Raw genomic sequence first — 23,342 nt, 5'->3', positions numbered from 1 at the left:
ACAGGAACTAGTGAATGACCCAATGTTTTAACTGTCAGTCACCATGAAATACTTCACGAAACAGGCTTAACAGCTCATAAACTGAAAGCAATCCTGTTTACTGCCATCTCTAGATTCATAGATTGTTTGCAGCCTGTTACTGTTCTAGCAACACTGAGGGGCCAAGCACCTAAAGTACTTTATGTATTTCTTGATGTTTCTTAAGAAGGCCTGGTCTTGTGAGCATCCTTGTATTTTTTTCATTTAATATAATAGGATTAGACCTTGGGGTGACTGTATCAGAACTCCTGACAGCTTTCTTCAACATGCAGTGCATGAATGTCTACCACATCTAGAAATTTTTGAAGGAGGAGAAATAGTCCCAGAGAAATAGTATTTGAAGATGAGTAAATGGATTCACTATTCCTTTTTTTTCTTTTAAGAGTCTATCACTGTAGGTTAATTGACGCCTTCTTTTCTTTGTCTTATTGGCCTGTCAGCACTTTTTTCCCTTAGTCCTGAATTGCTTTACTCTCTGCCGCAGGTAGATGTATATTCTGAAAATAAGCTTGAATCTATTAAAGTGGCTAACATATAGTGATGTCCCTGTTTTGTAAATTGAGTTCAGATATAGGCTATCTATCTGTTTGGCAGCAGGAGAGGTAGCTTTTGGTCTGAATTTTACTGTTTGAGATGTTGGAGTTGCTTTCTAAGGTGGATAGAGGTCAGGGTAGTATCAGATTCACACATTACTGTCTTTACTGAATTTATATGAATGACCTCCTTTGAAGATTGAAGAATCCAACACAAGTATGCATAAGTCTCCTCTCAACCAGAGAACACTATTTTCACGCCTTTTTTTATCGTAAGAGATGTTAGTACCTTTTGACATACGCTGATTTTTTTAAAGTTTGAAAAAGCTATATAACATTTTGAGAGAATATCAGCAATCTCAAATAAATAAGAAGAGAGTTTAGTTTCAAATTTTTAAGGTAAAACATTTAAGAATTTTTTCTTGAAGTATAAAATCATTTGTTTATATTTCTAATAAAATTCAGCCTGTGGAAATCACCCACATTAGTGCTTAATATTACAGCACTCCTGTGAGGAAGATAAGTATTATTGTCCCTTTCTTACAGAAACAAAGCAGGAAATGACTCCCGTGGCAACACTATCCATAGTAGACGTGAGTATTAGTGTTGCAAAATGTTCAACTTCTGTTCCTAAATTATAATTACTGCCACATAGGTAAGACTAAAAAACTAGCTCAGCTAGTATAGGCATCAAGGGAAATACTTAGATATAATATCAGTATATTATATGTTGGTGTGTGGGCGCACATATATACTATATTCTATTTAATTTTAAGTGTAGTCACCATCTTTTGAAAAGTTAGATTATTTGGAATTAATATATTTTTTATATGTTTATACCAATGGAGAGGATTTTTACCTCACAAACCAGGTCTATGAAAAAAAAAGGGGGGGGGAACCTATTTCTTTTATAAGGTGGTAACTGTTCTATGAGTTTACCCCATGACAGCTGGATGTTTTAAAGGATTAATGGGACTTCAAACTCTCTATATAACTAATTTCAATTTCCTGTAATGATTTTGTCAACTTTATCTCTAATGAATTTTTTTACCCTAAACATCGTAAGCAAAGTGGCTAACACACATTGCTGTCCTTATGTGGATGACAGAGTCCAGAGAACCAGACCTGCACCCACATGTTTCCACTGGCTTCCTTCTTCCTCCCTCCCCTCTTACCTTCTTCCTCTTATCTTCAAGATTTTCTAAACAAATATTTGAGTTAGAAGGAAAAGACTTACTACATTATAGAAGAAAGTCTGACTGTCATTACTAGCACAGGGAATAAATTGCCAAAATCACAAAGCAGATCCTTATTAGTTAAGATATGAGGACATGTATTTGCTATTCTAGTGATATCTATATTGAAATTAGATGGAATTCACCACAAACTGGTGAAATGTGAGGCTTTTGTTATGATTTCAACGAAAAATATCAAATACTTGATATTTTTGTAGTTTTCTTAAGTGTTCATCAGTTTTTATTATCAAATGTCTTGGTTAAGAAGGAATGAAAATATTCGGGAAAGCAGAAGGTCTTGTGAAGTTTTCTGTCTCATTTTTTTCATTTTTTAAAATTTTACTATAAGCATGTAGGTTTAACTAAATAAAATATGTGAATTTTGCAATACCATCGTGTGTTACATATACATACGTTTATTTAAAATTGTCTAGATGAAGCTGTTTATGGAATCACATTAACGTTATCTTAGGAAGCTTTAAAGAAATGGGATCAGCTTCTCTAAAGCATTTGTTCCAGAACCTACAAAAGCAACTCTTACATATTTATCAGGTTCTACTTGACCTGTCACAGACAATTTTTTTTCATTTCAAGATTAAAATTCAGACTTTTTAATACAATGATAGAAGAGAAAGAAAAAATAGCTATCTTCCCAAATGCATAGTGTGTGGAGTTTTCCTCATGAATGTCATTTCACATGGCTGATATCACCACATTTTAGACAGCTGATTTTAAAGATAGCCCTATACTAACCTTTTTGGTTTATTTGCTCATTTTACTGATATATGTTGTTTGTATGTGTATAATTCCATATTTGATTTTTCCACAAGTGTATATTTTATCTGTGCTTTTCTGTGGCAAGATTCTAATATTTAGGAGATGGGATAGTTCAGGCTCTTCATCACAATCTGCATCCAGAAATCTTTCATTCAGTTGGTGCTTAGCTGATTTTCTTTTCAACTAAATTTAGCTTTGTTCTTGAGTACTGCTATCATTTCCAGGGTTGATATTGTTGGGTAACTTCCATGTGCCACTGTGCTGTGGAGATTTCTCAGGAGTTGAATGTGCATTATCTCATTTAACTTTCAAAGCCACAGGATGAACTAAGAATTTCAGCCTTGATTCACCAGCCATATTCCACTGAGTAATTGGAATGCTGTATTAATGTTCTATGTGTGAATGGAGTGAAAACTTTCCATCAAGCCAAACAAATAACTGTTTTTAGCTTTGAATTTTTTAATATGTTACCCTGTGGACAAGTGAAATGCATAGTTGTTTATCAAGCCAGGGAGAATAAAGGATATTATGTAATACAGAGGTTTTTCACATTTCAATATCTGACCACAAATATACCATAAAAGAAAAATGTTTTAATTTAAATACTAATATTGATGATAAACCTCCAGAATAACCTCATAGACCTAGCTGTCTCAAATTTTTTAACAGGAACTTTGAATAAGAAAAGCCTTTTTAATGTAAACGATACAAACAATGATTTTTATACATTAAGCAAGATTTCATATGTTAATCAGCCTTCTCTTAGTACATTAAGCAAGATTTCCAACTTTCTCTTAACCTCATATATATTTATAGACAATTAGTCCATTTTCCTATTATCTAAATTATTTGACCAGTTTTAAATAGAACACAACATGTCACCCATTCTTTGCATTATTTATATGTTTTGGATAAATATCATGCTGGCTTTGATAATTTCATTAAACAAACAGAAAATCTCTAGCAAAATAAAGAGCTAAAATTTGAATGTTGAAAATGTAGTTATCACTAAAGAAAAAAACTGTAAAGCTGTACTTACATGGTGTTTGCATTAGAGAAACATAGAAGATGGTTGTGATAACCATTTTCCTATATTACTGGCCAGCCATTGACTCTATAGACATATTGCTTTTTTTTAACTTTGCAGCATAATAGTGATATGAAAAAAATCACATAGTTGGTTTAACATAAATGATTATATATGAACTTGATTTTTAGTCCTGCTGTTTCATAAAACAAGTTTACATATGTGATAGTTTTGTTGTAAAACAAATTTCTATCATTCATATTCTGGTTATTAATATAACACCAATGATGATTTTGTAAAGTCATAAATATATAAAAATTATTTATTTCCAGAGAGATGCTATTAACATTTTGATTTCGTTTTCACACACATGTGTATATACATGTGAATGAATATATATGTAAATATATATATATATATATATGTTATTACATAAGTAAGATTAACTTCTAAAAATAAACCTTGTGATTTCAATAAATTTTAAGTTCACAGCAAATTTAGCAGAAGGACAGATTTCTTCTACAACTCCTGTTCCTACTCATGCAGAATCTCTGACACTATCAATGTCTGTAACCAACAAAGGGCATTTGCTATAATCCATGAACCTATAGTGACACATCATTATACCCAAAGTCCACAGTTTACATTAGAGTTCACTCTTGGTGTTGCAAATGTAAGGATTTTTGACAAATACAGAGAGACATGTGTGCATCATTATAGTGTTCAACAGATTGGTCTCACTGTGACTAAAAATCTATGCTCTGCCTACTCATCCCTCTCTCCCCACTATTGTCTGGGGAATATAGTTCCTTTCATTGTCTCTGTGGATTTTTATTTGTTGATTTTATTTTATGTGAAAAAAATTTATCTTATAATCATTTTCCATATGAGTAAAATTTTCAAATGTATAGATTTATAGCATTACATAATATTGCATTGAAGTACTATTTCTCTATTTTTGCCATATCATATTTAACCATTCCGGTGGTATTTGATATTTAAGTATAAATTTCTTTTTGTTTAAAAATTTCCATTAATTTCTCAAAAATATTTTAATTCATTAATACACAGAACAAAGGTTTGAAGTTAATGTTTTCCATATGCTCAGGCCAAAAACCAAAATCAAACAAAACTTGAAATCATCCCTTTCTCCCCTGTCTTATGGCATCTCTAACTATACAACCATTTTTTACCACTTCTACATGTACTATTCTTTGTCAAGTTATGAACATCTCTTTTTGGTAATGAGGCAATAGCAATAGACTATGGTATTAATGTATCCTTGCTCTCTCAGCTATTCTCAATGCAATGACTGGAGTGGTCTTTTACAATGAGGTTAGATGGTATCATTTCTGTGCTTGTCCACTTGGAAGGGCAAAGGAACATGGAGCTAAATCAAATGAAAATTAACTTGGAGGAATTGTTACCTGAGTATAACAATTTAGATAAAGTAACCAATAGAGTTTCCTAAACTTCTAGGACACACCTGGAAAATGAAATTTTAAAAATTCACTTACGATATTGTCAATATAAAATATTGAGGAATAAATTTAGCAGGAGATGTGAAGGACCTCTACATTGATAGCATGAATTGATGAAAGACTAAACACATAAATCATTAGAACAGAATAGAGCTTAAAAATGAATCTACACAAATATGGCCACTTTGATTTTCACAAACGTGAAGAAGAAATTCAACAGGGAAGAAGGTCTTTTCAACAAATGGTGTTGAGGTAGTTGCTAATATGTATGTAGAAATATAAACTTCTACGCTGTACACCTTATACAAAAATTAAGCCAAAATCAAGCATAGATCTAAATGTAAAATGTGAAAGTATTAAAAGTTTAGAAGAGCTGAGTGCAGTGGCACATGCCTATAATCTCAGAGGCTCAGGAGGCTGAGGCTGGAGGATTAAAAGTTCAAAGCCAACCTCAGCAACTTAGTGAGGCCCTAAGCAACTTAAATAATAAAATATAAACAGGGCTTGGGATGTTATTTGGAAGTGCCCTTCAATACTTGGTTAAAAAAAAGAAAAGAAAAAAGAAAGAAGAAAGTAAAGAAAAAAATTAGAAGAAAATCTTCATTACCTGTGTTAAACCAGAGTTCTTAAGAAACCATAAGCATAATCCATTAAGAAATATTGTAAATTTCATTTCACTGAAATTAAAAATGTTTTATCTATTAAATATTTCATTTTGCTTCATCATTAATTTCCTTTAATAACAGCCAGAGTTGTTTTATAGATTCCTTAGGATTTTCTATGCTTTACCATATTCTCTTCAAGTACATGCATTTGAACTTTCAAAAAGATGGATTTTTTTTGTTTGTTTTGTTTTTTTTTTGTTATATTGCTGTAAGACTTCCTGAACAAAGCTGAAAAGAAGTGGGAGGAATTCATATCCTTGCTTTATTTTTTCAATTTAGGAAAAACATATTCAACATTGTGTTACTGAGTGTAACAGCAGCTGTAGGATCTCATTTGCTTATTTGGTTTTGTTAGACAAACTGTCTGAGGTCAAAATAGTTCCCTTGTAGTCATAATTTGTTGAAGGTTTATGAATTTTTATTGTTAATCAGTATTAGACTCTTAAATAATTTCCAAATATATTGAAATCCTTTCCATTTTTATGATGAATTAAATTGATAGACTATTTGAACCATTCAAACTAATCTTGCTTTGAATAAATGATACTTGGTGTAGCATGTTACAGTTTCTATGTATTTTTGGATTTGATTTGCTAATATTTCCAAGTACTTTTGCATCTACATTCATGAGAAATGTTAGCAATTTAATTTTAATTGTTTTTGCAATAGGAAAGTGATTTTTTTTTCATATGCATATTGGTACATTATGGTTGTACATAATGGTGGGATTTATTGTTACATATTCATACATGCACACAATATGACAATATCATTTGGCAAATATCATTCCCTAGTGTTTCCCCTTTCACTCCTCTCTGTCTCTCTTGGTTCATTTCTTCTACTCTCCTGACCTCCTTTTGATTTTCATGAGAAACCCCTCCCCCACCCGAGCCTTTCATTTTTTTTCTTAGCTTCCACATATGCGAGAAAACATTCAACTTTTGACCTGAGTTTGACTTGTATTACTTTAACATAATGTTGTAAAGTTCCATCCATTTTCCTGTAAATGACATAATTTTGTTTTTCTTTATAGCTGAATAAATCTCCATTGTGTATATCTACCACATTTTCTTGATTAATTCTTCTGTTGATAGACACCTATGCTGGTTCCATAGTTTAGCTATTGTGAATTGTGCTGCTGCAAACATGGGTATTTATATATCGATATTGTATGGTGACTTTAATTCTTTAGGATAAACACTGAGGAGTGGCATAGCTGGGTCAAATGGTGGTTCCATTCTTAGTGTTTTGAGGAAACTCCCTACTGATTTCTATAGTAGTTGTAATAATTTACAATCCCACCAATGGTGTAAAAGTGTTCCTTTTTCTCCACATTCACTGTAGCATTTATTACTGTTTGTATTCTTGATGGATATCAATTATATTGGAGTGATTTGAAATCTCAGTATAGTTTTGATTTTCATTTTTCTAATTGCTAATAATGTTGAACATTTTTTTCACATATTTGTTGGTCATTTCTATCTCTTTTGCTAAGTGTTTAGATCATTTATCCATATATAATTGCTTTCCTCTGAAGTTGCATAGTCTCTGGTTCAATTCCCAGGTCTTTGATCCATTTTGAGTTGATTTTTTTTTTTTTTTTTTTTTTATAGCATGAGACAGCGGTCCAGCTTNGTATAATATATATATATATATATATATATATATATATATATATAATTATAAGAGAATACAACAAGAATATAGAATATATTTTATAATAACTTGACACAGTGGTACATGCCCTCAATCTTTGCTGCTTGGGAGACTGAGGTAAGAAGATTGCAAGTTTAAGGTCAGGTAAAATATACAAAGTTTTTAAGAAATAATATTTTACTGATTCTATTGATCCATGAAAGACAACAAAAATTGCTGGTAGATAATTGGTAATCAAGGAAAAATATTTTCAAATTCTTTAACTGACACAGATTAAGCAAGGACATATAATGTATGCAGGCATATTAGCATGAAAATATTTGTACTTATTTATTTTTATTTGTTCTAATTAGTTATATGTGACAGTAAAATATATTTTGACACATCATACATAAATGGAGTACAACTTCTCATTCTTCTGGTTGTACATGATGTAGGATTACACTGGCCGTGTAGTCATATATGCACATAGGGTAATGTCTGATTCATTCTACTATCCTTTCTACTCCTGTACCCCTCACTCTTTTCACTCCTTTCTGCCTAATCCAAAATACCTACATTCTTCCCAAGCCACAGCCCCCACCACCATTCACTGTGAATTGGCATCCACAGATCAGAGAAAACATTCAGCCTTTGATTTTTTAAGATTAGCTTATTTCACTTAGCATGATATTCTCCAGCTCCATCCATATACAGGAAAATTCCATGATTTCATTCTTAAGGTTGAGTAATATTATATTGCATATATATACCAAATATGAAAATATTTTTAGACCCAATAGAAAAATGGTCAAATGATATAAACAATTAATTCACATAATTTCCAACTCAAATATATATCAAATAGACAGTTATAATTTGTATTAGGAATTTGAGAAGTGTAAATCAAAACTTTAACAAGACTATATGTTTTCCTCCCTAGTTTGACAAATATAAGAAAGCTGAGTAATATTTATTGCTGATGATTATGTAAGTAAATATGCCACTTATGGCAATATAAATCAGTGAAAATATTTTAGATTACAAACTGCAGTATTTTGAGAAATAAAATATGCCCTCAATCCTTTAATGCAATTCAGTTAATGAGAACATGCTGCAAAGAAATTCTACTAATGCTTCACAAAGATGTACAAGTTCATCTCATCTGTAGAAACCAAAGAATTGCAACAACTTACTAAAAAAATAAAGAAAATGCTATAGATAGATTTAATGAAATGATATAGAGAAGACATGAAAGATCAGCACATTTTACTAAGTATACAGTGAATAAAACAATGATTTCAGAATGAAAAAAATCTGCCTATATATATTTATCATTTGACATTAGCGATATATTTCTTTCTTGATCAGCTATCTCTACATACATATCAACTTGATTATTTTAATAAATACTTCATATAATATTATAAGAATGATTTTTTTTTTGTTTCTTAGGGCACAAAGCTGAAACAATAACTAGAGTTTAATAAATTTTAATATATTATTTATTTTTCTCTCTATTTGATCTTCAAGAATATCTGTCTGGAATATTCTGTGCCTTTGGTCTGGCCCATTGCCTTTTGTATTTCTGGGCATCTTCCCTGTTTATGTTTCAATGTTGAGTTAGTCAGCTAATTATGTACACACATATTATACATTCTTTGGGGGAATAATTTTTTAAATAATATTTTCATTTCAATTTAATGTTTTCTTGAACTATTTTTTTGGGTATTAATATTTGCCTTTTTTATTGCTTCCATTGTTTAATGGAAATATTTTTCTCTCATTATTTATCACATTATTAAATATACGATCATATATATTATATATATATATATATATATATATATATATATATATATATATATATGATCTCTATTCATTTCCTACCTATTTATTTTAGTATTTCCACCCTTCTTGGATTATATGATCCTGTGTGTATATTTATGTGTGGATGGGTGTTTAATTGATCTTTAGTGTGTTTTTTAAATTTGAGGTTTTAATTTTATCTCTTTTATACATTTATCTCCAAGATGGAGAGAAAGAAGAATAACAATTGAAAATGCAAATTATAATGCAAAATACTTTTTAAAAAAATTTTAATTTTTCAAATCCACATATTTTAAGTTGCTAAATTTGTTTTTTCCTTGGACATTCTCATTATCTTATATTTGCTGCTATAATTGTAATTTAGATAATTATACTACAAATGGTGATTAATATCTTTAATCTTTTAAATACATTTTAAGAGTCTCATATCATTTTTAGTTTTGTTATTTTGTTGTCATTGTTTTATTCTTTGCTTTCTAAATAATCTTCAGATTCTCAGGTTCTTTTACACCATAACTTCTTCATATTTGAGTTTTTGTGAAGCATATTTCAAAGAGACATAACTATAAATAACATTTTATGAGTGGTCTAGAGAAAGAGCAGAAATGTTTTATGCATGGCATAAAAGTTCAGTGTTCTCAGAAGCCCATTTTTATTCATATTTGATTCTATTTGCCCAATTATTGACAGCATCATCAGGAACCCAAAAGAACAGGTCATTGATCAGTAGAAGAAGGAGAAAGGGTTTCTGAATAAGTAAAAGAAGCAGATATTCCCTATAAATATCTTATGAGTCTTATATCCCTGGTTGGTAAGGACTTTATTTTTTAAATAATTAGTTAACACTTTTTGTTAATAATTTTATCACATTTTTGCATTGATTGATTGTAATTAACAATAAATTTTGAAAGATGTGTTTTTCAATAGAACTGGAGTTATTGAATAGAAGTGTATGATTAGCACCTTAAAAGGATTTTTTATCCTATTTATGTTGGTATTTGTGTTTATATGTTAATGGTGATGGCTATTTACTTACCAGAAAAAAAGGTGGTAGAGTAAAAGTCAAGTTCTCCAAGCTCATAAACCCTATTTGTACAAACAAAAATAGACAAAAGGAAATAAAAAGAACAATAGTTTAAAATAATCATTGTCACTGCAATCATATAGAAAATATATAATGTATTCTTCCTTCTTCAATATTTCCCCCCATTGGAGTTATTTAACAGAACTTGGAGAAAGCTGAGCACTAAACATGTATATTTTGTGTCATGTAATATCCAATGAAATTGCTTTTAATGTTTGCATTAGTCAGGGTTCTCTAAAGAAATAAAAACCAACAGGATGGATATATATATATATATATTTTTTATGAAAAAAATATATATATTTTTTTTCCCTCCCACAATGGCCATATGCAGGCTGGAGAGCTGGAGAAACCAGAAGCTTCTAAGTCCAAAAAGCTGAAGCTTCAGAACAAGAGGAATCAATGATACAGTCTCCATCTGGTAAATTGAGAAGCCAAAGAGAAAATCCTAAAGTCATATTCAATCTTGAAATGAGAATAATTAGGAATCATTAGACAGAAAAAAAATAGACATAGAGGAAAAATTACCTATAAAATAACACTAGAAGGTACAAAGTTCAAATTTCAATAAAACATACAGATCACAGAAAATGGCAGGGATAAAATAAAAGCAATTCTTACAAATTTCACAGAATTGAAGAATGAGTTCCTGTATTCATGGTAAGAAGTTGACCCACACTGAAGTATACTATATGAAATATCAAAACATGGCATTAAATGGAACAATCCCAAAAAAGTATTGGGAAAAAACCCAAACAAACAATAAAAGAACCCACATATAGTGAATCAGTAGTTCAAATGCTCCCAAACTTCTCTTTTGTGACTATAGAACTTAAATGTGGCAAGTGATTTATATTTTAAAATAAAATGGCATTTTCTTTTGAATTTTCTCTCAAAGTTTTGAGTTTTATAGACCCACTTTTAATTATATATAAGGTAGACTCAGAGCATTTTGAGATTTAATCAAATTTTCCATCCATGTATCATTTTTCATGCAACAAAAGAATAAATGTATAAAAAAAGAAGAATTTACGACATTCAGGTAGCAAAGCTCCAATGCAAGTGAAAGATGAAGTCCTAGAATGATGATGGAAAAGCTCTGTCCCTGGAGTGGAGATCAGGTCAGGACTCCAGAGATTGCCTCTGAGATGCGGCAGTTCAAGGACCTGGGAGTATTTTAATACATTGAGAAAAAGAAGACAATTCTGGGGAAGCTATAGGTTGAATTAGTGAGAAAGAACAAAATATAAAAGCTACCTGAGGTACATAGTACCTTCACTGTAACCAAAAATATGTGTATCCCCTACAAAACAGTAATCTTGATCTAGTGCATGGCTTATCTAGGAATGTTTTTTGCATACTCATTATAATATAAGTACCAAATTTAGATTTAATAGTATGACATAAAAATAATGAGAGGATGAGTAGATCTAAATATATTTCAGAGGTAGTAATAATTTTGGAGATATATATATTTTTTTGGTTGGGCATAGGTGATATTTAACAAATGGCTAAATTATTATCTTTCACATTGAAAAATTCAATAAATAACTCCTTGAAAAATTCTTTAAAAATAATAATTGGACATATTGAGATTAATAAGACCAATAAGTTGAAAATTGTAAGCTTTTAGAAAGTGAAAACTGAGACAGAGATAATATGGGCCATTATTTTGTGAAATCTTCTGAAGTTATCTAATTTTTAATATGTGTGAAAGAATCTTTTCTTTGAAATTTAAGGGAAGAAATCTACTTAAATATTTGAACACTAAAATTATAGGCTTTAAATAGGGAAAATTTTGGCAAAATGATTTTGTGCCCAAATCATAGCACATATAAAAAAAAAACAGAAACAAAAATGGAAAGAAAACAACAAAAAATCCTCAATTAAATTCAGTTCTAAACTAACCAGCTTATTGTACAGAATTACTGTGCCTTACACTAGCTTCTAAGTTATACTGACCCCACTGTACTGGGTCTCTTACCTAGCAGTCATATATTTGAATAATTAATTATTACTTGCTGTAGTGATACATCATTAGTATAAGATAATGACATTTCCAGATAGCCAAAGTATTCCTATGCAGACAGAATCTTTGGCAAATAAATATTGTGTGAATGTAGACACTAGGTCAAAATAGAATCATGAATATTTTTAGGGAAACTTATGGGCTTTAAGAATTGGATAGCGGGTGCTTTTGTTTCAATCTGAAGTAGCATTTTGTTAATGACATATCACATGATTGGATTTTTCTATCCATGGATTTATTGGATGAAATAATTACTAATATGACAAATATATTAGCCTATAATGAGGAATGCCAACATGGAGCACAGATGGTCTCCTCCAACAAGTGACAATTTGAAGCCTCAATTTATCATGAAACAAACAGAACTGTTTAGAACAACAATATTCTAATCATGAGAGAAAGAAAATAGGAACACAGTAGCAGTGAATAGCAATTATAGTTTTATATTTTGGATCACATTTAAGGAAACATTGGATGTTGGAAATTTTTAGAAAAGACATTTTTAGGTTCCATATCAAGTATTTTAGTACTTTGTTGAACTGAAAACTAAATCAGAAATCAGCTGTCTTGGTGGAGTACATGTGCATTCTTATTATTCTTACTATCTGCAGGGATTTAATGATGCTTGGTGTGTGTGTGTGTGTGTGTGTGTGTTTGTGTGTGTCGTAACCAAGCTAATTTCTGTACACTCATCTAAGAAAATGCCAGCAGGAAAGTTTGACAACAGCACCTGTGAGAAATAGGAAAAAGAGCTTTGTGTATACTATGTCCTGTGGGGGTTGGTGGTTGTTGATAAAAATCAATTCAATTCTTTACAAATAAATCCAGGGGTGCAGGATGGCAAATATAGTGTGTTAGTGACTTTACAGGATTTACACAGGCTATACCCATAGAATAAGTGGCACTCAGTCAGGATATGTTTGTGGAACATAACCAAAAACTAAAACAAAAGGTTCTCATTTACACATACATCAACCATTCTGTACATAATCAATGTTGCCTTAAACACAGCTGTGCCCAAACAGAGTCCCTTCCTAAGCCTGTCTTTATTATTTTCTACTGCTTACATTAATTGCCTGAAATATCTTCCATGCAGATTTTTATCTCGAATGTACTTGTAGAAATTGGCTATGGCTATGGCAAGTTTTAGTGTCAAGAGGAAAGTAGTTCCAGTTCTAGCAGAAAAAAATCTTGTACAGTTTTTTTTTTTATAATTTTGCTTTTGTATCTAAGACATGGATTCAAATCTCACTCTACCCCAAAGAAGGAATAAATTTCTAAGGAGAATTCAATAGAGAAGAGAGTTTTGTCTCTGAAGCAGAGAAAGCAATCCCAGATAAATGGAAAGGCAAAAATTCATGGTTTGATGTCATGTGTGCGGAGGATGCTGATAGCCTGCATGAATAGCATTATACTTCTGTGTAAAGAAAGTGCTATTCATATGATTTAGTTGAGTAATTATTATTTTATAAATACCTATATTGACCTACCTACCCATTTATTGATCTATTGATATAGATGCAAATATGGAGTTATCCCTTGGATCCTTAAAAAGAAAATAAGGCTAGTGCATTACACTAATTTTGAATATAGTGTAATGAGACAAAGAATTTGTGACAATCTTGAAACTAGAAGGAGGAAAGAGAAGTGTGAGTGACAGAAAGAGGCTCTGGTGTGTCAAGTCTTGGAGAAGATACTGGCAGGAGGGGAGGAGTGTGGTGGATCACATAGTTCACAGAAATGCATTTGGTAAATTTGTAATCATAGGTATGTGAGAAATAATTTTTCTTGATTAAAATACATTTTTATTAATCTATACCTCACAGTCAATTCTGATTTATTTCCAGGCTTGCAGGTTCTAGAACTTTTTACGTAATAGCATGGTATAAAACTTCAAAGGAGATTCTTTGTTGGTAATGTTGCTCTGTTGCTTTTATGACTTTTGCTGCTTATGATTTGCCTTACTTTATAAAATTCTAAATTTTCTGATATATGTTGAAATATTTTTTACAGAAGATATTTTTATTAAATTACAAATCCCCCAATGATTGATTTTGTACATTTTCTGTTGGGGCTACAACAACTTCAGTTATATTTGGCAAGTTAATGGCAGTTTAATGAGCAGCTAAATTTTTATCACTAAATTTAAAATGAAGTAAAGAAACTGAAAATAAGTGCTTAATTTGATCCATTTTTATATTGTTATGTAGTCATGAGATCATTCCACTATCAAGATAATAAACATTTCTATCATCTATCATTCCGAAAATCTTGTGCTACTTTCTGATCCATCCCACTTATCTCCCATATCCCCAAACAACAAATAATCTGTCATCTGTTACAACAGAGTTCACATTTTATAGGATTTTATATTGATGCCACACACACTATTTTGGTGGGGTGTGGGGAGAGGGAGATGTGAGAGGTCTGGCTTCTTTCCTTCAAATCAGTGATTTTGAGATTTAAACTACTTTGTTGCATATTAACATTAGTTTATTAATTAAAAAGAGTATCCAAAATACTCTTATTGAAGACATAAAAGACTTCCACATTGCTAAATTTATTAGTTTTCAGATTTTTTCCTCACTGAATTATAAGTTCTTTATTGATTCTTTTTAGTTATGCATGATAGTAGAATCCATTATGATAAAATTATATAAGCATGGAATACATCTTATTCTAGTTAGGACCACATTCTTGTGGATGTACATGATAGTGGGATTTAAATGTTCTTTGTTGTAAATCACTTTTTATTTTGTACCAGTACCATTCGCAGGTTAATCTTAACTCCCTCTTTTGAAATATAGAGGCCTTTCCCTTGAACTCCTTATTTTTATCATATATATTCTTTTTCCAAGTGAGTGCACTTAGTCTGAAGGTTTAAAATACCAGGAACATGCAGATTACTTCCAAATATTTATCTTGTTCTGGATTGTTCCCTGAACTTCATACTCATATTCAGTTTCCTCCTACTCTTTTATATTTAATTAAAAATAAATCTCACTCATGTGTCTACTGCTTCCCTTTCAAGTGATTGCATCCAGTCTTACAAAGGCAGCAAAATGAGTAAAAAAGAAGCAATGAATATGACAAATGGAAAACAAATAGCAAGATTATGTTTTAATTCCAACCTTATTAATTACACTAAATACACATGGCCTAAATATAGAATTAAAATATAAAGATTAACTTTTATGAAGAATCTAAAATTTTTGAACTCAAACATTTAAGTGGAGATTAGAATGGTGGATACCAGGTTGTGAGCTGGTAGTTTGTGGGGATATTGGCCAAACAATGTGACCTTTAGTCCAGAGGAATAATTTCATGAGGTCTGTCATGTAAAATGTGAACTATAATTAATAAAAATGTCTTGCATTCTAGAAAATTTCTTAGAGACTAGATTTTAAGTGTTCTAACAAAGAAAAGTATGTGAGGTGATACATATGTTAATTAGCCTGATTCAGCCATTCCATAATGTACATGTATATATTTAAAAACATGCTGTACATGGTAAATATGTACAATGTATTTGTCCATTAGAAAAAGACACATTGAGAAAAGTTGCTAAAACTGTATGCTGCCTCCAAAAAATGGACTCTAAATATGAATACACAAATAAACAAAAAATAAAAGAATATAGAAAGATATACTTTGTAAATATTGATCAAAGAAGTCAGAGTGGCTATATTAATATGAACCTTGATTTCAGAGCCAAAATATCACCAAGGACGACAAAAGACATTTCATAATGATAAAAGAATCAGTTTATCAAGAAGACATAATAATTTTAAATGCATATTCAAAAAATAGAAAATATATAAAATGCATTAAGCAAAAACTGAGAGAATTACTTGGAAAAATAAATCACAATTATAGTTGGAGTTTTTACATCTGGTTTTAATAACTAGCAAAAAATTTAGGCAGAAATCCAGCAAATGATTTTTATAATTTCATCAACTATCAATAATCTATAATTGTAGACATTCAAGAACAGCAAAATAGACTGTCATTTTAATAGTACATGGGATATTTGCAAAGATTGACCCTATTCTGAGCCATAAAGCAGGTCTCAATCAACATGCAAAAATTTAAGGGAGAATATATATTCTCTGATACAGTGGAAGTCATTTAGAAATCAATAACAGAAAGGAATGTGGAAAATAACCAGCTACTTGGAAGCTATAAGAACACAATTCTAAATAACTCATGGGGTGAAACAAAAAAATTAAAGGGGGAAACTGGAAAGAATTTGAACCAAATGAAAAACATTAAAATTTGAGGAATGTTACTAAAGTAGTACTTATCATATTTGGACACTAAATGCCTATAATAAAAGCCAGGCACTAATTACCTCAATTTCAATTTTCAGTAAATAGAAAAATAAGGAAAATTAATAAGTAAGCAGATGAACAAAAACTCTAATATCAGTGTAGAAGTCAATGGAATAGAAAACACAAAACAATGGAGAAAAATAATAAAAGCAAAACCTAGTTCTTTGGTAAAATCAACAAAATTTTAAACCTCTGAATTGACAGAATAAAGTAGAGAAAAGAGAAAAAAATGGAAAAATTTCTTGAATGAATCAATTAAAACTTACCTAAGAATAACTAAATAGCATAAGTAGGACTGTATTTATTAAAGAATTTGTATTTTTGGCTAAATATAGTTTCATGGATAAAACTGCAAGAGCAAATGATTTTCCCTCACCAGAACTAAAGGTGCCAGCATTTTGATCTTGAACATCCCAGACTATGAATATGTGGAAATAAATATCTTGTTTAAGCCATTCAGCCTGTGATATTTCACTATGCTCTACAAGCTTACTAATACAGTCTTTATTTTAATTGTGTTTTCCTGTAGAGAAAAAATTTGTATTTTTGCTTGATTCTTGGAAATGTTATGGTTTATAGTGCTTTTATAAATAGTATGTTATTTTTAAGTCATATTTTATTGAGTGATGATCTAAATAATTATTTTAATTTTGTAAGTTGATTTTTTTTGGTAAATTTGCTGAAATTTTTATAGCTATTGATTATTCTTTTTTTAAATATTTTTTCTTAGTTGTATATGGACACAATACCTTTATTTTATTTGTGTATTTTTATGTTGTACTGAGGATTGAACCCAGTGCCTTACACATACAAGGCAAGTGCTCTACCACCAACCTATTACTTTTTCTAGAGATAGATGTTCATTTCTTGATAGTTTATATATTTCCTTCCAATCCTACATCTTGTTACTTTTTATTTCATTTTCATATTGTCCAGTACAACCAGAATATATTAATCATTAAAATAATATATATAAAGACAATAGAGTCTTTGTTTCATTCTTGACCCATTGAATCCACCCCTTTTCTAGTTTCCTCATGAAAATTTCTCCATTGGTATTGATTTTTGTATATCATGTTTTGGTGGACAGCCTTTAAGATTGTCCCAATATTCCCTGTCTTCCAATACTTATGTCCCTTGGTTTATCCTCTTATCTTGAGTAGGGAACAAGCTTTTCCATTCACTTTTGATAAGCAGAATATGGCAAAAGAAACTAGATATCACTTCCAAGAGTCAACTCTGCAGAGAGACCCACATAAGTGAGTTTAGAAGTGGGTCTTTGAGATCAGTCAAAATTAGATGAATAGGCTTGGAAAGAATTTTTTTAGGCCTGTCAGCATCCATATGAGTGAATTTGAAGCATAACCCGCTTGGACCTTTGAGATGGCTAGAACTCTGGGTAATATCTTGGTATCAGTCTTTTGAGAGAGTCTGGTACAGAAACACCCAGTTAATCTGCATTGAAATTTTTGATTCACAGAAACTATGATAATAAATATTAGTTGGTCTAAGCTGCCAAGTTTTCAGGTAATATGTTTACTCATTCTTGAAGATGATCTCTTTGTTACTTTGTTAAGTATTTCTAAAATCATCACTTAAAAATAATGTTTTCTTTTTCTTATTAATAACAAGATAAAATTCACTGACATATTTTGGATACTGAAGAATTCTTGCATTTCTGGAATATAATCTACTTGAAAATGGCATATTTTCTTTGGTTTTTAGTTAGCTAATACTTTCCCCAGAAGTTTTGCTTGCATGTTTATAAGAGAACTGATGTCACGATTTTGCTTATTTGTTTTGTCTTAGCATTACATAATAGGCTTTATAAATGAGCTGGTTCATTTTTTTTCACATTTTCTTAATTGAAATTAAAGAAAAAATCTATGATGTAAAAATTTGTTACATGAGTTTTGGTATAATGACATATAAAACCTTCTGAATCTGGATTTTTGAGGGGAGGGAATTATTGACTGACATTTAATTGTCTGTAACATGTACTGAACTATTCAGTGCTTTATTTTTATCTTTTCTCGATTTTAGCATTTTATGTTTTTCTAAAAGAGACATATCCATTTATATAGGTTCACATTTTTTTTAATGTAGTGGTCCTAACACTTCAGTTTTTTAAAACCTCTTTTTTGTCTTAATTCTCCCTTTTGTTATATATTATTTTAACTTACATCTTTCATCTTTTTTCTTGATTAATCCTTCCAAATCCTTTCTTGCTGATCTTTTCAAGTAATAGTTCTGTTTTTATCTCAATCTCAATTTTATTTTCCCTATTTTTATTTTATTTTTTTTGTTTCTTTAGACATTGTTATTTTGCCACTCTTCCATCAAGCATTTATTCTCTTTTATTTAGTAGTCCTTGTTTTTTGATATGCATGTTTTAACCATAAATTTCCTTCAACTACTGCTATAATCATCATATATTTGTATATGCAGAATTTTCATTGTCATTAATTTTCATTGTCACCAATATTTCCTGATTATGCTTATAAATTTATTTTAAACCCAAGGAATAATTAATAATATGAAGTTTAAATTAAAAGTATATTTCTTTTTCTAATGTATAACTGAGTTGCATTGTGAATAGAGAGCTAAGGTATCATTTTATTCTTTGGAATTTATTGTTACTGCATTCATGATTAAATACATGATCTTTTTTTTCAAATGTTGTCTATATGGTCAAAAAAATCATTCTTTTTTCTGTCACTGTAGACTTCTACATATCATCTGTCATCTCCACATTGTTTTTTTTAACACCTTCAATGCCTTTGCATATAGCTTTCTTTACCTGCTTTCTCTGTAGTGTTTGAAGTGTTTTAAAAAATGTATACAACCAGAGATAAGAAAAATTGTGCTTTATGGGTAATAAGAATTATAATGCATTCCACTGTCATATACAAATAAAAAATTAATTAAAAAATAAAAAATAAAAACTCCAACTATAGAAGGTTTTAGTTAACGTTCTTTTAATTGTTTGATACATCATATTGACATATGTTTAGCTTTATACATGTTAATAATGCTATATATTCCTTATGTTCTTCTTTGTATTAGATGCAGCATCTGTTTTTCCTTTATATAATAATGTTTTACATTAAGTTGGATTCCATCAGATATAAGAAGAGGCACCTACATTTTTTTAAAATTCACATTTGTCTGGAACATTTTCTCCATCTGTATTATATTTAAACTTTAAATATAAACTTTATTTAAATATAGCATTATTATATTTAAACTTAGATTATGCCTTTTGTATTTTTCAACTTTGTATTTAGAATTTTTATATTACCAAAACCTTCTTAATGAGCTCATGTATGTTCTTATAAAAATAATATAAACATTTTCTGCAAAAGCTACATCTAGTCAGTTCAGATGTTAGTAGGAAAAATAGTTCATTTAGAACTAAAAGAACCATTATGCTACAGAGCTAGTAAATGGTCTTGTTTTGTGGCTTCATAAAGTGAATTATTCAAAGAATGTCCCAAGTTTGACTTACTATGGAGACTAAACTTCAATATAGTACAAATTTTAGGTTTGTGAAGAGATGGGTAAACAATGAATAAAACTTGGAGATCCCCCAGTCATCTGCTTAGCAATGCCAGTACAACTGCTGAAAATAAGGGTTCTTTTTAAAACTCCCATGTGAGCTGTACCACAGAGCCCTACCAGCTGGCGGTTTTCTTGGCATATAACTATGGTTCAGTGCCAGCTGCACAGAGGCAGGGCATGAAAAGAAAGATTGAATGGGATAAACTAGTAATTATGCTTGTGTGATTTGCTAGGTGATTGGGTTCTTTAAATGAGAAAGTTACTACTTGGAAAGATGCAGAAAAGAACCTGCCTAGAGTATGAAAACAATATTTGGTAGTATTTTTCTCCTCAGGATTGACGCTTCATTGTAATTTTAATAAGTATGTATTAAAGGAGCAAATGATTTATATTCCAGTATGAGCTCTAATAGATAACGTCTGCATGTAAATCATCATAGTTTTATGCCCACTTTTATTTCTTTGTTTGAATACTGTTTAGATGTATTTTGATGTTTTTTAAGGGTATGATGTGTGATTTTGAAAATACATATTTGAATGCAGCTTCTCCCTTGTGAATCGATAGTAATAAGTTAAATCAGAAAATACTGTTTCTCTTTAAAGCTTGGCCGTTCTAGGGCAAGTTACAGGCTCTTATCTCAATGTTTTACTTTCAAGTTGTCTAAGCAAATTGGAAATAGTGCATTGAAGGCACTTTCACATGTGATATCTGTTAAATGTCATTTACAATTTATGTAGTCTTACACAGAATTTTCCTTTCTATCTTTGGAGACTGATAAATAAAATTTGTTCCCTGCTATGTTTTTTTTTTTTCTTATTTGGCCAAGGGAATATTTAAATGTATCTTTTTGTGCTATAGAAGGACAAACCTATTATTTTAATATTTTATTCATCAATTCCATTGCATGTATAAATTTGCTATGAGTTTCCTTCTTTTTGATTACATTTAGTTTGGCAGTGAGAAGATATGTTTATCTTTAATCCAAATAACTCCTTCTAAAAATAACATGTCTCTTAACCCCCACACCTGGGGGTAAGTGGTAAATTGAACAATCATACTTTTTCATCTATGTGAGAGGTATTTACATTAAATATGCATGTCATATATAATATATGCATAGCTGAGAGCAAAAACTGCCACAGTGTCAGAGGAATCATTTAAAGACTTTACTCCATATAACATCTAAAACACTATAAAGAATTAATTAATCCTAATGCAAAGCAACACAAATATGCAGCTGGGGAAGCTTATTTTCTAAAGGCATAGTTTTATATAGGTTGATAGCTAGAGATAGATAGGTATAAGTATAAACACAGATAATTTTTTCTTTTAGCAGATCTCTTTGTCTCAAAAAGGAAAGAGAGACTAAATACATATATGTATATATGTAATTTTTATGCTATTGCCATTGAATACATTAGTTTCATTATTTTAATTTTCTCATAGCCTTGTCAATTGTGTCAATAATTTGAGACCGTATGGGTCAGTCTCAATGTGATAAGATAGGGGATAAAAAGATTTTTTTTTTAATAAATGGAGGAATCGCTCTGATCTGAGGTCCAGCTAATAAACCAGGAGAAATCAGAGGAAGCAAGAGGATTGATGATTTGAGTACATTTAATAAGAATGACCTCTCTTATTTGTAAAGCCCTTAACGGATTTCACCCTCATTAGTAGCCACTAATATTGTAGATCTCAGAAAGAGCATTTTCAGTGGTAGAATCCTGGTTAATAAGAATTAAAAGATGAATGAATGGGTAAAAAAAAAAGCAAAGAGAATGATTCTTCTTTTGCGAAGTTTAAAATTAAAGGAATAATAAGGAGCAAAGAGGACTGGGGGACCAATGTAGAGGTATTTCTCTATATTATATTTAACTTCATTGAAACATGTTTGTGGGTAGAGGAGAAATGTATAAATGAAAATTTGAAGGCATAAAAACATCAGAGATAATTATAATGATATAAAGCTGAAAGAGAAAAAGATTGTCCTAATAGAGAAAGAGTGAAACAAAAAAAAATGCATATAGAGAAACAGTTTCTGATAGCAATAGAAACATTGAAGATGTTTATTTGTAAGATTCTGTAATTACAGAGGAAAAAACATCTTCTGAAAGAATTTTGAATTTTTTTTTTAACACATAAAGCTTGTTTTCATTTCAAGGACCGATCTACTTAATCACCAAGGCCACTATGTACAGACAAAAGAGGGGAGGCTTTATTTCTTGGTCTCATCCTCTTTGGACAGTGTCTTGATGGTCTCCTCCTTATTGTCCTAGATGCACTCCTCACGGTTTTCGTGCCCCTCTGGTCTTAGATCTCCGTGCCTCAGCCTGGTCAGCTAGTGGTTTCTCTTGGGCCTTATCTCCTTTCAGTTTATGGATGTGTTCCAGGAGGATCCACTTGTTTTTGAACACATTCCCCTTTACCTTCATGTAGAGTCTGTGATGCTTGTGTCTGGTCAATCTTCTTAGATTCACGGTATCTCTGGAATAGCCTCTGAAGAATCTGCATCCTTCTCATCCAGATTACCTTCTCTGGCATTCGAACACTAGCTGTACCTTTTTGCTTACCTTTGCCTATATGCCTGCCCTTCCAGGGAGGCAAGGTATTTTTTTCCTGGCATCGGTGAGTGAACAGACAGTCACTGGTTTGTGGATAATCAGCCCATCTTTGATCTTCCAGATCTGCTAACAAGAGTTGGCACTGGCGATTTCATTGGTCTCCTTGGGGTCTCAACCAGACCTTCTTTTTGCCACAGCAGAGGACACTGGAGGCAATTCTCTTTTGAAGCTTGAGCATACTCATGGCTGCAGATAAGCTGCAAAAGGTGAAAATGTCAAAAAAAATATTTAGAGCCTGAAAAGAGAGGATAAGTTCGTAATTGAGGTAGAAAATAGCATAAAAATTAAATATGGGCTGCTGAAATATGTACCTAAATTATATTAGAGTAAGTGGATGCAGTTTAGTGAATTCTGCAGTAATGCCTGGCAGAAAAGGAACAGAGCACATGGAAGCTTTTACGTAGGGTCGGAGAAAATGTAAATGACAGAGAATTTGGAAAGTGGGATGTGAAAATAAAATATTAGAATGTTTACTTATTTTGATTTTTAATCCT

General features: G+C 30.8%; 1 pseudogene; it reads right to left on the bottom strand.

Annotated features, from left to right (window-relative positions):
* Positions 1 to 22,442: 22,442 nt before the first annotated feature.
* Positions 22,443 to 23,032, bottom strand: LOC107136701 (annotated as a pseudogene).
* Between the last annotated feature and the right edge of the window lie 310 nt (positions 23,033 to 23,342).

Source organism: Marmota marmota, unplaced genomic scaffold (genome assembly GCF_001458135.2).
Source record: "Marmota marmota marmota unplaced genomic scaffold, marMar, whole genome shotgun sequence".
In the NCBI taxonomy this organism is placed as follows: domain Eukaryota; kingdom Metazoa; phylum Chordata; class Mammalia; order Rodentia; family Sciuridae; genus Marmota; species Marmota marmota.
The sequence above is the reverse complement of the archived record's forward strand: the minus strand, read 5'-3'. Positions and strand labels throughout refer to the sequence as shown.